The sequence below is a fragment of the Haemaphysalis longicornis genome, unplaced genomic scaffold (genome assembly GCF_048455015.1).
Source record: "Haemaphysalis longicornis isolate Haplotype H1 unplaced genomic scaffold, Haemaphysalis longicornis Haplotype H1 scaffold_5, whole genome shotgun sequence".
Classification (NCBI taxonomy): domain Eukaryota; kingdom Metazoa; phylum Arthropoda; class Arachnida; order Ixodida; family Ixodidae; genus Haemaphysalis; species Haemaphysalis longicornis.
In genome coordinates, this window is record NW_027526385.1 from 105,731,246 (window position 1) to 105,747,482 (window position 16,237).

At 46.3% G+C, this 16,237-nt stretch overlaps 1 non-coding gene across 1 annotated transcript; it reads left to right on the plus strand.

Moving 5' to 3' along the window:
• Positions 1-737: 737 nt before the first annotated feature.
• Trnas-aga (transfer RNA serine (anticodon AGA)) lies at positions 738-810 on the plus strand. The gene has a single exon. It is a non-coding gene; the product is annotated as a tRNA-Ser (tRNA).
• The last annotated feature ends 15,427 nt before the right edge of the window (positions 811-16,237 follow it).

The window sequence follows — 16,237 nt, forward strand, 5'->3', positions numbered from 1 at the left end:
CGGAGGCGGCGCCGCACTGCGAGGTTGCAGCAGAGTAGGACAGGCCGTCGTATACGTTCGCTGATCATTCGAACACTTCTCGAGACGCAGCAGAAATGCACCGTGACCGTCAAAACTGCAGCTCGCGCTCCGCTGAGATTTCATATTAGGGAGTATAGTAATCGTCAATGCATTTTTCCATGCCCATCCCTGTTTCTGTTTATTTTTCGCATTCATCTGATAACCGCATAGCGCCATTAGCTGCCGACTGCGTAACTTGCCAAGGGGCATCCGTGGTGGCGAGGGGGAAAGTTGTTGTGAAAGAGGTGTCAGCGGTGGCGAGGAGGAGCTCCGGAGCGGCCCCGAGTAAATCGATGACACCGGAATGCAAATTAAGGGGGGCGTGGAGGGGTTGGACATATACTGCTTTGCAGTAAAAATGGGCGTACAATACTTCCTGATGCGTAACTTGAGCGCACCTGGTGAGCTGTTTCGGGTTTGCAAAATATGGTATGATTAGAATTGTTGTCATATATATATATATATGTGTGTGTGTGTGTGTGTGTGTGTGTGTGTAAGAGGGTTCAACGCGGGTCGACCACTCTCGACATGTCGTAGACACTCGGGTCACGACCCGGGAGTTAAAAAGAAGGTCCCCTTCACCCCGAGTAGTCAGAGTGGCGCTGGCTACCACCCCCAAGCGCAGGAAACAAAAATACCTAACATAAATACCCAGAAAGTGGAGGGGAAATATAGCCCCGCTGGTAGCGTAGTGGGTATCGCACCAGACCAGAATTCTGGAGGTCGTGGGTTCGGATCCCACCTGGCGGGCATTTTTTCTCCACTTTCTTTCTTTCCAGATTCTTTATCTGTTTCAATTACCTACCATATCCTCCCCTTTGCTTTCCGAGGTTTTCTTGACTGCCAACCTTATTGCTGTCTTACTTTCAACGAGCCCCTCATTTCCTATTCTGATTCGCTATATATATATATATATATATATATATATATATATATATATATATATATATATATATATTTATATATGTATATATATATATATATAAATATATATATATATATATATATATATATATATATATATATATATATATATATATATATATATATATATATATATATATATATATATATATAGGCGACGGTAATCCTCTACGTTGGTGGAGCAAACTGCGTAGTCTTTTAGCTGACGGCGAATAGCTGCTGCTTCGCGGGCGTGCACCTCGGGATTCTGGTGTCTGCAGCAGTGAGCCTCTGTTTGGCCAGCTCGGTTGCTGCAGCTGCAGACGAAGCCCTTACGTTTTCTCAGAAAGTGGTTGCGGCACCGGCGAAGGCACGACGACACGCGCTACTGTGGCGCTGCGGAGCACATCTCATGCGGTACTCTTTTCCGCCTTCCTCCGCACAGTTTCGCCATTCCTCAACTACGTTTTTGTTAAAGCTCTACATTCGGTGTCCTCGGGGTTCAGTCGGTTAAAACGAGGCCGATGGCGAGAATGCGCGAAACAACAGGAGCGACGCTTGAGAGCTGCGCCCTAAGTTGACATTGGCTGTGGAAGCAGAAGTGTGTTTTACCAGGCTAGCAGGGACTAGAGAAAATTTAGAAAGGCATTGACTGCAAGTTACTTGAACCTGAATCACAGTGGTAAGAATTCGGCCGCTAAATACAACACCGGAATCAGAACTTAGCTAAACAAGACCGGCCAAAACAACATCGCAAAACCTATAGTTTTGTACTCCCCCAATGTCTCGAGCTTGTATGTCCCAGAACCAGAGAAAAAAAAAACAAGCCAGATTTCAATATTGGGTAAACACATATTTCGTACAATCGAAAGCGTATTTCTCCTAAAACCTGATTACTTTTGACTAGACCCCTTAGTACAGGAATAGCGAGGGCGCCTTTCAGTGCTACGCGCGCAATGTGTAGGCGCCTAATCAGTATACTGTCTGATATGATTTTAAAATATTGAGTTGTGAACCTGTCAAGCGCATTGTTTCTTATCGGAGAACTAAATTGAGAATAGGTCTGTAGCGACGCGAGTCCGCCGCGCCAAGACGACGACAACGACAGGCCCACGCTCACGTGCGCTCGCGCTGGAGTAATTATTATTATAATTCTTTATTCGGAAGGGGAGACTCAAGGTCTAGTCAGGGATGGGGAGGCGGTAAAGAAGGGGAGAGCGTCTACATTCTCTTGTGTATCCCCGTGGTACAAGCGAAAGTCCACAGGGACATAACAGTCTCTCTTGGGTGAGCCCGGCCCAGAGGAGGCGATACCCACTTCTGGAGGGTCTTGATGTACGGCGGAAAATGAGCTCTTCTCTCCGCCGTGAGCCCCGAGCACTCCCACAGCATGTGCTGCATTGTTGGCCTTGTTGGCACGTGACACAAGAAGCAGGTCACGATGGTAGTTTCGCTGGAGTTCTCGAGGGGTTCTCTCAGGTGTCGTGAGCGTTGGGGAATGTATGCCCGACATTTTGCCAGCATGTCCTCCGTAAGGGCAGCCCCTGCTCTTATTTTGTGTAGCAGAATTTGGGCCCCTCTGGGAAGTCCTCCTGGCGGTGGTCGTGGCTCATGGCTGGAGTAATAAAAATGAATTCAAACCCTAACGCTGTCGCGGCTGGTTGTCTCTGCGCCGATCGCGACATGAACTGTTGACGTGGACCGAACTTGCCTCTTCTGACCGCGCCATGTAGGACCCTTCGGCTTCGCCGGATTCTGCGAGCCAACTACAGCCCGGCGCAGCTCCGCCCGCCCACGAAGCAGCTCCGCCTGCTCACGCTACAACCGCGGCTGTGCACAGCCCTACTCTACCCCGTTTTGGACTCGGAACGCGCGGACATGGTTCACGCAAGTCGAAGCGCGCTTTCGTCTGCATCGCATCACCAGCCAGGAGACGAGATATACCTGCGTCGTGACCACCTTGCAAGGTAGCATCACGAACGAGCTGGCCGACATCCTCGACGCCCCATATCCTGAAGTGCCGTACGACCACCTAAGACAGTGATCATCCAACGCAAATTGGAGTCGGAGCGCAGCAGTCTGTACCAGCTTCTGAACACCGAGAAGCTCGGCGACAGGTGAACCTCGCAACTGCTACATCGCATGAGGCAACTATTGAGCGATCATTGTCAGGACCTCAACATTCCAATACTTTGGGAGCTTTTCCTTCAACGCCTCCCACGTTTCACGCACGTGCACATTGACCTGGTCGGCCCCCTGCCACCGTCGTGATGCGCCACCTACTTGTTGACGTGCGTGGACCGCTTCACGTGCTGGCCAGAGGCAATCCCGATCGCTGATATCACGGTGGAAACAGTCGCCAAAGCATTTGTTGGTGGTTGGGTGTCCCGTTTCGGCTGCCCTGCTGTTGTCACCACTGATCGCGCGCGTCAATTCCAATCCGCCCTGTTCAACGCTCTCGCTGCCATCTTGGGAGTACACCACACACACCACATCCTACCATCCCTCTCTGCCAACGGGATGGTGAAACGTTTACACCGCCAACTCAACACAGCTCTCACCACTTACGAGCCAAGGGAACGTTGGGCCGACCGCGTTCCCCTCGTCTTGCCCGGACTACGCTCAGCTTTTAAGGCAGTCCTGCGTTGCACATCTGCCGAGCTGGTGTATGGCTGCCCTCTTCGTCTCCCGGGCGACCTCCGATGGTCCTTCGGACCCCGCCGGTTACGTGGCTGACCTCCGTCGCCTTTTCGAGCAAATCCGGCCCGTGCTTCTTCGACAGCGCAGAAACCACTCCGTTTTCGTGAGCCAGCACCTAACATACTGCACTCACGTGTTCGTGCGCCGCGATGGTGCCCGTCGACCCCTCACCCCCGCTTTCGATGGCCCATACTGCGTCATCGAGAGGCACCCCAAGACTTTCACCTCGACATCAACGGCCGCCAAGACGTCGTCGCCGCTGATCGGGCAAAGCCTGCATACCTCGCCTCTATCCGACCCAGGCAGACCTTTCCCATCTCAACAACCATGCCCAAGACTTTGCACCACCAACCGTCGAAAACTGTCCCGTGGGCTTCAACAACGGCCTCCGGCTGCACGGGGGGAGGCCCTGTAGCGACGCGGTCCGCCGCGCCGAGACGATGACGATGGGCGCACGCTCACGTGCGCTTTAAACCCATTAAACCCTTCAAACCATTAAACCCATTAAGCCCATTAAACTCCACAATCAATCAGTAATACTGTGACTTGGGGGACCCCACGCGCCATTTTATACCTAGAAGACGCGTATCCATGTTAGCTGCAAAGCAACTCTAGGTTTTCCAGCAGCCTTAAAAACCTGAGCACGATTGTCACATTAATCGTCGTCGATGGTGGGTCCGCTTGAAGCTATGAGGCATTGTCCAGTTCTGTATCGCGGGACTATATTCTCACCCGCTAGAGCTCCTACGACATTGTACGCGCGGTGTGGTTCAAGCGGTATCTCTACCAAAGGTCAACCGCACTCTACAACCGCCGAGGCATGGTTTTTCGCTTCAGCGTGGAAAAGATTGTCGGTTCTTTCCATTCGGTTTTGCAGCGGGGTTTTGCCATTCGGGGCTCTTATTGGTTCAAGCAGCCCAAGAAGACGAAAACAAACGACTCAGGACATTAGAATTTCTAGCCTTCCATGTACTGTACATATTAGTCAGATGGGGGTGGCTGCGGTGTGTGGCACCATACGTCGCCGACCGTCGACTTTTCAAGCCTGAACATCATTCCAGGAAGGAGGTGGGAATATTTGTACGGTGCTAGTTTTTCTAGTCACTTCTGTGGCTCGCCCTCTCTGCTATCGCTGGCGCCGCCCAACCTCGTCAGGAGCTGGGATTGCCTTTTATAACGCTGCTCATGATGGAAACCCGAGATTTTGCCCCTCGTAACAAAAGCTAGTAGTAAAATTCGTACGAGCAAGTTGCACTGCACTGAACAAAAATGTTAGCGCAACACGCACTCACTGCTGCTTGCAGTGGCACACGCATGCAGTAAGTGGGCGCAAAGACTAATATTTTACGCTGGAAAAATCTGATCGAAGTTAGTTGGCCGATTTTTAGATGCAAAGCATCTCTTGCTCTCGGCTCTGTCGTCCATAGTCCATTCATCCGCCCGCCCAGGATGACAATGGCCACACAGCCGCTCCAGGAGCCCTTTAAGGGGAAGCGTGCTCGTCTCGTGCCGGCCCAGGAAGACACCGGCAACACTGTCGCTCCAGCATCTCATAGTCGGGGCTATGTCCCTCCCTTGTTGTGGCGCCGTCCACACCCCCACTGCGCATGCTCGGCTCATCTCGGGCCGGCCCAGGAAGACACCGGTAACACTGTCGCTCCAGGAGTCATTAAAGGGTAAGACACCACCGGGCGTTCAGCAAGCCGAGCATGCGCAGTGGGCGTCTGGACGGCGCAACAACGACAAGAGAGAGAAAGGCCCCGTCGAATCTAATAAAAAACACCATCTTCCCGTAGGGGAACCCTGAGTAGTATGTGAAACAGCCATGGGCTCAACGCAATTTTTCATTTACTAGTTCCGGTAAGCGAAAAGTGTGGTAGTTACCATGGAAACCAAACTGTAAATATAACGGTAGCTACGTACCTCAACCTAAAGGAAACGACGAACTGAAAACTAATGGGCACTCGAATCGACCCCATGGCTGCTTTGCTTACTACTCAGGGTTCCCCTACGGAAAGATGGTGTAATTTTTTGTAATTTTTTTAAGCTCTCGCTTTATGTACTACAAGTTCTTCCACTTTCTACAATTTATTTTTTTTCTCGAGTCTCAATACGCGTTTAGTAGAATTGTGTCACAATTGGCATGCCTTCAACAAAACAGTGCGTTGTATTAAGCTGGCTTGCTGAGGCCAATCGTGAGAAGTATCAATATTCGCCTGTATTCCCGACGTACAAACCTAAATGCATAGAACGATGTCATCGCAAAGAGGACACTTTTTTCGGGGCATTCCTTTCAAACTTCACGGCCCGCCCAAAGTGAGTACCTCCATAGTTCTATGCAAGCTGTCCTGGTCCGCATTCCCGGGAAATCATCGCCGCCCTGCAGGGTTCCGTTTGTGTGTGTTAGTGGAGGTGGAGGCGCTGTTTCGTTTGAATTGCTTATTACCCTCTTCCATTGGTCTTCGGACAAGACTGCCGCGTTTAGCAACATCCCTGCTTCTTTGTATGTTTTGGCGCTCTTTGACTTGCAACGCAACGCAGAAAAACTGCGTCGCAAACCTCTTTTGTTTGCCTCTTTTGCTGCGTGTGAGTCACTTTTTTTTTGCAGACAGGCGTCGAATACATAAAAACACCCGCGAAGACATATAAAATTCAACGTTTTAACGGCGATACCATCCACTGCCTTCCTCACATGATGTTGGCAAGGATAGGTATTGAAAAGCAAATCTTTCCAGTGCCCCGCGTGTTTGCGAAAAAGAAATTTCTGTGTCGGAATTTCGTTGCTTTCCACCTTCCCCTCTGGTATGGTAATTGGGACCTTCAATAAGATTACATTACACATGAACGCGAGGAAATGCAGACAAGACAGCTGTCAGAGGGCATTTATTCGTGACACTTCCGGCACCGCGCTTTTGCTGACGCAAGCACGAGCAGAGAAAACGGTTGTGCTTTCACAGATCCCGGAAGTGCAGCGCAGAGCTTTGCTTTCATCTCAGTGCACGGCCCATTATATTGCGATATTTTGCTGGGTTCATGTTTAACGAGGAGTTTGCATCGTCCGAGGAAGTATAACGTATTTCAGAACCGTGTAAGTATCTGACTGTAAGTAAAGTCAATGCAGCTATTAGTAAAGTAAAGTAAATAAGGAAGTAAATTTAATGTAGCTATGAAGCGGGTGTTTCTTCTGTGAGTACAGAAATTGTTTCTCCCTCGTTGTTTTTTTTTTCCAGAGCTCTTGTCAATACAGAGTTCTGCAAGGTAGGCGTTATGACACTTGAATAAGTTTTACAACAGCTGACACTAGCGCTTCTTGGCCACCCGGAAATATGACGGCCGAGCACTTGTGTTATTGAATTTGTTTTCTTTAGGTGGCAAAATGCAAGCACTGTAGTCTCACTGAAAGCGTCGACTGAGAGGTAGCAGCAGACAGAGTGGACAGATTTGCTTGTGCCTAGGACATACATGTGAACAGTGCGCTAACTTCTGTAAAGATATGATTTGTCCATTTTTCTGAACCGCCAGGCCCTTCTAACATCAGTATGTCGAAAAATGTACGCTCTACAAGCTTGGCGTTTTGTGTTCTTGGGCAAGTTTCTACATAAATAACACAAAAAGGTCGTAATAAAACACAATGAAGGAGCTAGAGCCTTCGCCCTGATGCTTGTCATCAAGGAACACTACACATTCCGCACTTTTATAGCATAAAACAGACAAGCCTACTGGTAGCCTCTTGGAACACATAGAGCCAATAGTGTACCTTAAGCGACCGCTTTGGGTGCGTGTGAATTTTTGTTTGTGCATTGGAAGCTCCATTTGCGCCTTGTGCTTACAAGAAATGAGACTTGTACGACACCCTCCAAAAGTAATGGTAACTTCAAATGGAGTAAAGTTTACTGTAATTTTACGATTAAATACTGCTTTCAAGGAAGAACGGTGTTTGCAATTAAATTAGTTATTCTGTATTCGATGACAAAATTACTTATCACAATATTTCTCGACTCAGAATTTTCGTTCTTGCTACTCCAAGAAGCAAAACTCCGCTTTGAAATTCAACACGTTAGCTTGGGCTACGAAATACCCTGACAAAAAATTGGAGGTACGTTCTTCGAGGTGCAGAGTTTGTCGATTGCATTTAAATAAATAAATAAATAAATAAATAAATCACCGTCATCCTGGCTATTTATGCTAGGCTATATCTTAATTTAATGTCCCGTTGATGGCACAAGACAATATGTGCTACTATATTAAAAAAGAGTCATATAAAAGTAACCTGAGATTTAATCAATTACACTATAGCCATTATGATTACTTTTTGAGGTTGTAATTTCTATAGCGATGGGGTTTGTTTTACGGGGAAGTCAATGTAGCTTTATTCGGTTGCATTTTCAGGTAACTCGTATGAGACTGCACAAATTACCTTGGTAAAAGCTCCTGACTTTCCACACAGGCACTCCATTAAAAAAATATATATTGCTTGTAAACACCCGGATAACCGGCGCAGCATGTTGTTTGCGCCAACGACGGCGGTCACTTGTAAGTTGTACAAGCACCCACCCTGAAAATGACATCAGTGCATCTCCGTATTTATGGCTTTGTGCAGACAAAATTCATAGTGATGGCTTTCAGAGTTGAGGTCAACCTGTGACCTCTTAAGTGTACAAATTTTGACAAAAAAGTTTTCAAAGTGTATGGGCGATCACCTCAAGCAAAGCCTCAACATTTATTTCCGAGATCTTCCTACCCGAAGCTTTCCCACACGGTGCTATAAAAGACGGAAGCAACGCTGGGCATATCAAAGGTTCAAAATGCGTCTGCTCTAAAAATATTAGTTATGGCCCTGAAAAACTGTTGCAAAACGTTCTTTGTATTGTGATATTTATGAGAAGCTCTCGGCGCTTTCAGCTCCTCTCACAACACGGAAACTTTTGCATAGCTATTTTGGCTATGGAGGGTGCGAAATGTTGGCCGTCCTTCATTGGAGTCGTCTTGCAACCCGCCTTAGAGCTTCTGGTTGAAACAACAGCAAGGTTTCAGAAGTTTGGCTATGTGCCGTAGTATCCGGTTGGTGTCCCCTGGGAGTTTCATGCAAGAAATATTTGTAGCCAGCAGTTATTTTTAGGCGAAATCCGAATGTGGCCTCCGAGGAAAAAACCCTATCGTTGTAACAATCACTTGGCTCCCAAATTCCAGCTGTACGTGTAGAATGCGGCTTTCCAACAAAACAATGAGAAAAAAAACAATCAAACAGAGAAAAAATGGCCCATGCTGAACGCACTATTCTTACTGCTTCACGAGCGAAATGACTGTCAGGCTTGAGTTTGCAAAATATGCACACAGCATTATGTGAAAATTTGTTTTTCTTGAGACTCCGCAGCGTACTGGGCAGCTATATCTACGGATGAGTGCATTGGGCTAACGCTTGCGCTGTAGCTCTCGCACGGTCGGCTGAACCGGCAGGCCATCCATAGTGAGACTGAGTGACCAAGCCGTGGCGAAGCAGCCGATCCACCTGCACCTTTTCCACTTTACCGCAGCGGCCTGGCTGCAAGCGACCGCAGCAGAGATGCCTCTCCGCAGCGGGCAAGGTCGTGGGGCGTCGCACCTTCCACATTTGCGCTCCCGCGTCTCAACGTCATTGCGACGGGATGAATGACCGTGCGAGGTCGCATACTAGAGGTTTGGCTCTCAACAAACACAAGAATTGGAAGCCCTCGTCGATGCCCGAGCACGTTCGACTCGTGGCACTATAGGCCGCCAGCGGAAGCCCCCAGCCTGTCCGTCGTTCGGTGGTGCTGCAGGAATGAGTCTCTCGGTGCCTCAAAATGAAAATTGCTTCTACGTCGGCTGAACCACTAGATGATTCGTCGGCTACTCCGGATCGATAAGGCAAGTGCGCTTGCAAGGCCGAAGTGCAGAAACCGTGCTGTGCCAGCGAAACTGTTACGATTTCGCATTGAAGACACGAGGACACTTATGTGCGCCAAAGAATTTTTTTGAATTACTTCGAATCAGAACAAACAGCCAAAAACACTGGATGCGTAAAACTTAAGCAATATATTCCTACCAACTCACTGCAGTACTGAGCGAAAAAGGGTTAGATAGTTTGACGTAAAGAAAAATTAAGGAAAGCTCGCACTAACACTTAAGACTTGAAAGTAGAAGCTGTACGCACTCTTCGAGGCCATTACGACGGTTTAGGTCAACTATTGCAGCCGATTTGCTACTTCTTCGCTGCCGCATTGACCCTCACCCCGTCATTGTTGCTTCAGTGTGAGCTTCCTTCATTTTTTTTAAGCAATAATCTTTGGATATCACCATAGGGGGGGAGGGGGGGGGGGCGTACGTTATGACGCATCTTTTCCGTTTCGAGCAAGCATTGCCAAGATTACGGCGAACGCTGGAGGGTGTTTGCCAATCTTTGCCAATCTTCTAAGTACGTATGCTCGTCCTAAAAACGTGCGCAGGGGATGCTGGCCGGTTGCCGCAAGGCACGCACACACAAGTGCTGGGTATATTTTTTACGTTTTTAACGGTCGGGCCCTCACGTGCGCTCCGAATTTTTTTATTTTGGTTCGACTGCGTGCACGCAAAATAGCGCTATTGTTCGTGGATCAGCGTTTGTTTCTGCATCAAAAATACCAGCGACATTACCTTGAGAGTGCGTCTAACGCCAAATACATCTTAGGCGTTAAAAGTATGGGTTTTGAACACCGTTGCCAATTTGTTCTTCACTGGTGATAATCGCGTTTCCTAAGAAAAAGTGTCTTGTTCCCCTAGCCGTACAAGACCCAATGCCTTTGTTCCTTAACGGGTGAATTACTATTGTTATGGCGTTTGTATTTTGGCCTTTCTCTTTTTTTCTCTTACCGCATCTTTCAGCGAAAAATTCCTTGACGCTCCTTCCGGCGTGCAACAACTATTCGGTAACTCTTCCTTGAATCAGAAGGATGTTTCGGCGATACCTTTCCCTCGCTCTGTTGCCATAGTTCCCTTCATCGACCGGCGGCCAGCCGTCCAAGATTGATCGATTATCCTTAGCAACCTTTGAAGTCAATGCTAGGTACTTTGTCTCTTTCGTGGCAACGCAAGAGCCAAAAACAACATGTGACACATTGTTGTTCGTTAGAGTTTCCACCTCTGCTGTGCGAGAGGGCGATGTATTGCTATAATTTTCTTGTGCTCATCTGGCCGCCAAAAACGATTTTTAGGGGTACAAATAGGCGGCTACCATGTCTAGCAGTGTGTTAGGAACGAAATGACTTCACAATGAGGACACAAGTATACACTAGGTAAAGTAGTACTGCATTGGCAAATATTATGTTTAGTTTGCATTTCACCAATGTGCGTTCTCCTCGCACAATCAGGATATCATCATCCTCCTTAGGGTGAAAGGATGATTACATTTGTAAGAAATGTTTTATGCCCAAAAAAGTAATATAAAGAAAATTACTGCACTACCAACAAAGCCTACAGCGCTTAAAGAGGTGGATGTTCTGCATTTAGCTTTACTTGTATATTTCACATTTATACCGTGCGGCTACGCGGTGTGAATAAAAGAATAATGGAAGTTTTTACTAGTGTAGATGTATTGAAGAACCGAGGAGAGGACCGCGGGACGTAGGTAGATCTTTAATGGCGGATAGAATTCTAGAATAATGGTGATAGTGAAGGGCAGCTGCTAATAGCCACCTCTTCCTCTTCTAATATTTTTAACAAGATGAGACAATAAATGTGACTATTCGATGCCGAGAGGTATTTGTGTCATTTATACGCCTGTGCACGTTCTCCCTAAACAGTAACACGGAGAGAGATAAGATGTGATACGAACTACGATACAAAACCAGGACTTGAGGCTGACTCTGATGCACAAGCGCTAAAGGCAACAACCAAAGTTCATGTAAACCGTCTTTGGAGTTAAAATGAACAAATTCAGCTGCACTGTGGCACTCACAACTCATATATCCTGAGGGTTCCTATATATTTTGCTGAAGAACACGAATAATCGGATATATTCATAGTAGGGCTGCTCTTCAACGTTTCTGGTACTTTTATTGTTGATAGATATTTTGCTGTAAGATGTCACGGAGCAAAAGGCCAGCGGTAGACGTAATAAGCTACTTTGTAGTTTCTCTGAAGAACAAGTTTGGCTCAAGGTCTGAAAATACTAACCTGTAATGAAATGTAAGATTTCGTTGGTGAATCTCTTTATTCAAACGCTTTTAATGACAACTGTTTCAGCAATGACAATAATGCTCTTCCGAGCATGGGACTCTTTAGCTCAAGTAGGAGGGCTGGCATAGCAGATTTTCAGAAAACATTGCTATTACAATTATTCTTACCAACACCAGCGAGGCAATTACCGACAACTACTCACGTAACACAATCATAAAATAGAATAGGATTGGATGTTGGTTCATTCACAATCTTTTGTACGCGCCAGAAATAAACACTGACGATGGATACATGAATCGATATGTGCATGTTGGCTAGGGTGAACTAGTTCGCTGGCTGGAACACAGTCCCCTCGAAGGCACGGGAAGCTGACGCCATGCAGTATAAGAAAAAAGCAACTTAGGTCATGATAGTTACTAGACATTTTGAAGTGTTCCGAGAGTGCATCACAGTACATTTATTTGAAAGGTCTTCTAACAACAAACCAAATATTTGGTTAGATTTGGTTAGATTTTGTCCATGGCTTCTTTGGGGTCGGGGAAGATGTAGGAACTTTATGAACAACCATCGCTTCACCGATGATGATGATCTGATCGGTCCTGGTCACCACGCGGGAGCAGCTCTCGCTCGAGCTGTTTCATCTTCCTCTCATTCCCCATTTTGTAAAATAGAACACTACCGCATCTCCGGGACGTCTCGCCCCTTGGTCTCTCCTCTTGTTTTATATGTTGGGATAGTCACGAAGTCTGGGGAGGCTGTGGTGATTTCGATGGTGATGGCTGTTTTTTCAGCGGCGGCTCTTTTGTCATTTGAAGGTGCGGGACGTTTGCATTTTTCTTTTTTAACGGCAGATAATCGTAGTTGTTGCATAGCAGCTGCCCACTTGTATCCCTCCGGGGTAGCTTTGTTTGACAGAAATTCTACAAAACGGAGTTAATTATTTTTCTGCTACTGGAAGCCATAAAACGCTATCAAGCGCGCTCGACAAACCACAAAGTCGAACGTACACCGCAGTCGTCACGAGTGGTTTTAATTTCTTTTTTTGAACCTGCCTAGATGGCCTCGATTTGCTACACTGACAATTGCTCCACCACACGAACCAAACTTGAACCCAGGTTTGGTACTCCCAACGGCACTTCATGCTGACTACATACGAGAATGCCCAAGGAATTGTTAGGGTTCTAAGGGTCCAATAACTTGTTAATTTATGTCTTATTTAAGTCTTATTTACGTCTTATTGATGCAAAAACATTGCCCCAAGGTGCGTAATTTATGAAGGCAGATGCATCACCAATTGTGGCTGTCTCGAAAATTTTGAACCCCAAAGCGCAAATGTGTTACTCAGCTTTAATTTCCATCAACGTTCCCATTGTTTCCTTCACTGTCCACTCAAGCTATCGGGGAGCTACTTCGATAGCGCTTCTGTAAACGAGTTTCATATGGTCACACCCCATAACGGGTTGCACACTCAGTTGTGCTAGTGAAAACGTTTACCAGAAAATGAAAATGTGCCTAGGCCCCGAATGCCTAGCGGAATATCAACTCAGCAATCAGTACTTAAATAACAAAGGGCAAAAGTATACAAGAGAGCGCAGTTTGATTTCCTGAAAACCGTAGAGGAGTAGCAGGAAAAAAGATAATACCGGTATCTGAAATGCGGTAATTTCGCAGTTGTACGCAACGTTGACGAAAACGTATATGTTTGGCTAAATACAACAGAACGAAGAAACGTATAAATACTGCTCGCTGCGCCTGAAACTCTAACGGAAAAGGTCGTAATGCATGCTGCCTTATGGCAGCGATGGTGTTAACTATGGGTTATGCCGATTCTCGCTAATGTAGCTATTATGCCCTAAAGGCGACTACTAATTCTGAATTCCTGCATTTTCACAGCGTCTCTTACGCGTATTAGGTCGTAAAAAGGTTTTGACGACCGGCAATGAAAACATGCTGGGGACAACAATCCACGTTGATTGCTTAGCCTACGTTCGAACACATGCGGTTTTGCCTGCGAAGGCACTCAGCATGACTTCTTCAGGCCCGACACCCTGACAGTAACAGTTGGGGTCGGCATCTCGTAGGTGCATTCAGCATAAACTCGCTTACAAGCAGCTTCCTTGATATGAAGTCACGTCGATGACGTTCATTTCTCTTTCACCTGCAGTACCGCAAATCAAAGACGAAGCTATGTATGGCGCCATGCATTTTAACACAACCTAAATGGCTTTGATATTAAACAAAAATGTGAGGTCAGCATTCGAAGACGTAGACAGAGAAGAAAGGTCCCGACAAACAAAGCGGTAACAACTCTCTCTGAATAAATAGCCAAATTCGGCCCTACTGACATTTAAATGGTGCCTTGAACAAACGAGTAGGGGTCATTCGTTTTACCTTTGTAGTGAGTGAATAGGGGACTTTTTAATCGTTAAATACTGCTGCCTCAGTGCAGTACGTTGTCATGTCACCAGAACGATAAACCAAATGGACGCTGGCCCTGTACATTTAAATTCAATGTAAGCGATGACGTTACATAGCATAAAGGAAACGTACACTTCTCAAACAAAGAAAAGCAGGTGGTTGGAAGCTTAACTTAACGTAATGATTGAAACTTGTAACAGTTAAACGAGACTAAATGCGGCAGCTTTTAATGCTATCCTATAGTGGCCCCACTTATCGCGCTTGAGTCCTCCAAACAGAAGCGAAACGGCAACCTAATAAAAATAGTATTACCATTTCTCATGAAAGCCTACTAAAGAAAACTTTTTGATGATTGATATGCCTAAAGTTCCCAGAACATTCAACCCCAACGCAGTTTTTTTCTTTAACCTAAATACCAACGTAAACAAGCCTGTACCAGGTACGGGCTACTGCTCCTTAAACTTCCTGCTGCAGCACGAGCTGCAACAAAAACAAAATGGCGCAGCTTGCAACGATGGGGAAAGAACACAGCTGGCGGCCCCTGTCCCTTTGTTGGAGTCCCGGCTGTTCAAAACCAAACCTCCAAAAAACACAGAGGAAATGATATTGGGCGCTTGCAATTCGATGATGGCTCAATAGGATAGACGCCCGTGTCACAATTCGAGGAACCCAGGTTTGATTCCGGCCACGGGAAGAGTTTTTTTATTTTGAACAAGGTGTTTTCTGCGTCTTGGACGACTTACGGCAGGGTTAAGCAGCTCCGCTTTTATAATTACCTTTAGCTTGGATGTTTTAGGAATATTCGTTGTTTACATGTTATTCATGGCCACACAGAAAAAGAGGAAGCTCAGAATGGCCGCAGTCGCCTACGCTCACGCTACCATATCAAGCTTAAAGCTACCGCGAAAAAAAAACGATAATTGTGCTTCGTATGATGATATGGATATATAGGGGGACTCAACAGAAACGCAATCGGTTTGAAAGTTTTTTGAGCTGTAACATATTCTTTAAAAGTGTGCAAAAAATTCCCCACTATTTACTGCGTGCCGAAACAAAAACAGAGATAGGGCGTTTTCCGTGTGTTTTTCTTTCTTCAGCAGCGTCTTGTGGTCATGCGCTGACTGGAAGAGCATGCGGTCAAGAATGTTTTACGGAATCTGTGATAAACGGCGTTGTTTTGTGGTTCTGCCGGATCGGTCTCTACACAAACATTAGGTTGCGATGCAGCTGAGGGCAAAGATAATATACGTCGACAAATGAGCAACACGGGCCACTAAGCAAGCATCGATCGGCTCCTGTATTAAGATCGCCCTCTCAAGTTGCGCCAACCTCCCTATCTTACGCAAGCACTTTCTCGTTGCCTTCTTTTCTTTTTCGAGATTATTTCACTAAGGAATACGCGGCGAAAGGTAGACGCAGTAAAACTCCGGTGCCATTGCAGCAATATCATGCGGCCATAAAAAAAGACTGTGGTAATAAAACCGTGCCCTAGCTCGAGGTGTTAGACATGAACAGCTGTGGGCGTCCCGCACATGTTTACCTCTCTTGAACCGTTTACCACTGCTTACGTCAGGGAAATCCAGGGTGGTCGCCAGTGCAGATGCTTGCATTAGTTAGTTCAATAAACATGGAACGACGCGGAAGAAGTACAGTGTAAGGGAGAGTTCTTGCAAGATGTGCGAAAATACAAAATTTGCGTGAAGTTCAGCCTTGGTTTTACGAATAATATTGGTTTCCCTTGTTTTGATACCAGCCGTAATCATAAGCTTTTTTCGACATAAGAGATAACATGTTTAGATTTATAAATTTCGCAAATATCAATTATACAACTACTACCACCAGCCACACATTTCCATGGATTGTATTGATGCCCTAGGTCGGGTAAACGATACATATTAGGATCGAATGATGATCCTTGGAAATTCAGTTTCAGTTCAGTTTCAGTTTCATTTGGAGTCCTTTGACAGAGTGCAATATTAATATG